Genomic DNA, 2,140 nt, shown 5'->3' with positions numbered 1-2,140 from the left:
ATATTAGCACATTCACTTCCAGTAGAAAGAAATTTTTAAATACAAGAGTTCCTATACCTACAAACTCTCAACTTATAAACTTTCATATATGAGAATAAAGCTGCACTCCAGAGCAAAAGTATCTCAACATTTTACAGATGGTGTTCATTAATATTATGTGGTCTTTTGGTCTTCACCACCACAGGGTTCTCTAGTATAAGGAGACTGTTGTAACTGTGCTGGGTTTTCTGGGCTCCATGATTGTAGTTACCACACAATATTGAGATTAGGTACAAAGGCAATGAATGTGGAAGATGCTAGTGAGATGATTCCACACTATCAGGAAGCAAACAGAAGAAGAGGAAAAAAATGAAAAAAAAAAAGAGTAGTTTTTGGGACTATGCAAGGGCACATGGAATTCACCTGAAAGAGCATGTGAATCATCTGGTGTGTGAAAAGTACAGGGCCCTTATAACAAACCCTACTTAGTTTAAAAATAGCTATCTTTCTATTATTATGAAGGCAAGCTCAAGCATTAAACAGGTCACATTGCTAAAATGTGTTAAGCATCTTCACACTTCAGGTAACTTTAAACACTGGCCTAACACTAATTTAAAAATATAAACATTCCAGAAGCCACTACAGACTAGGAAGCAACTGCATTCCTAGCCCTCTGCATTTTGGCAGCAGTTTGAAGGTCGCGCAATTTAGTGATACTCAGAATAAGCACAAAAGGGAGGGCTTCTATGAAAATGTACAACATTGTACTTTGATGCAAGAAATATGAGAGCCCACCAAGCACATAGGAAACATAAGGGCCACAGGCACAGCGGCAGAAGTTGATACTGTCTGCAGTCAGGCACCAACCTCACGTAGGTGAAAAGCTGCTACATCGTGGCAAATTCACTAAGTGAAAACTCTTAAAGAGGCACTCATGCAGAAAAGTTTTGTACGTATATTTTCTTTATGACTAAGACACTGCATATTAGTCACTGGCAAAATATTTTGTTTATAAAGAATAATTTCAACTTTTTCAAATTCAGGTTTACGGTCAAAAGTTAAAATAATCTGGCCAATCAGACCCTTGACTAAACACATGGAAAGGCTTTAGAAATACAGACCTCCCCAATGTTATTCAATAAGAGACTATTGTGTCCAGTTAATGGGCAAGAACCATTGTTTACTATTTTCATATGATGGCAGTTTTCAATAGCTCTCTAATTTTCCTTTTAATAGGCAGCATTCCATTCAGCCAACCAAAAATTCCCTCTTTCCTCAAATTGGAGAAATTGTTCTGTGTTCTAGTTTGCAGAGTTGCTGAGTTGCCAATAAGAGACCACACAGAGCTCACTCCTGCCTGCAACAGTGGTGCATTAGAACAGCTTCTGGATTTCAAATTCACTATAAAGTGACACTTAGGTCTCACCATCTGGAATCTTCTCACCTTTAGCAAACACCAAACATGTTAGTTAACATGCATATTAGTGAATTATTTCTTGATTACTACCTTGTAGCTCCATTCTACCAGCCTTATGATGCAGTCATTCCACTTTGTTCTTCAGTCTTTCCAGATCCTTTGTAACACATATATCTACCCTAATAATAGGTAGCTTGTATTTATATTAGCTACATAGTAAAAGTTTATCCCAACAAAGCTTGTACAGAATTGGTGGTCCTAGGCATACCTTTGTTGGCTAGATTTCCTAATGTTTCACTTTTAATTAGCATTGTTTAACCCCTTATTTTAAGTAACAGGTATTGAAATATTTCTAACATGGAAAACATGCTTCCTTCCCTCCAAAGGATATTTTGTTAAACATAACTTAAATTTTGAACATTAGCTTGAAGTCATCATAGTAAACATCAGTAATTACTGGAAGCAACACAATGGAGCATCAAAATCAAAAGTCCTGGGCTCGGGACTTCCCTGGTGGCACGGTGGTTAAAAATCCACCTGCCAATGCAGGGGACACGGGTTTGATCCCTGGTCCAGGAAGATCTCACGTGCCGCGGAGCAACTAAGCCCGTGTGCCACAACTACTGAGCCTGTGCTCTAGAGCCTGCGAGCCACAACTACTGAGCCCACGTGCCACAACTACTGAAGCCCGCCCACCTAGAGCCCGTGCTCTGCGACAAGAGAAGCCAACGAGAAGCCCGCGCA

Source organism: Lipotes vexillifer, unplaced genomic scaffold (assembly GCF_000442215.2).
Source record: "Lipotes vexillifer unplaced genomic scaffold, Lipotes_vexillifer_v1.1 scaffold339, whole genome shotgun sequence".
Lineage (NCBI taxonomy): Eukaryota > Metazoa > Chordata > Mammalia > Artiodactyla > Lipotidae > Lipotes > Lipotes vexillifer.
This window is presented reverse-complemented; position numbering follows the sequence as displayed.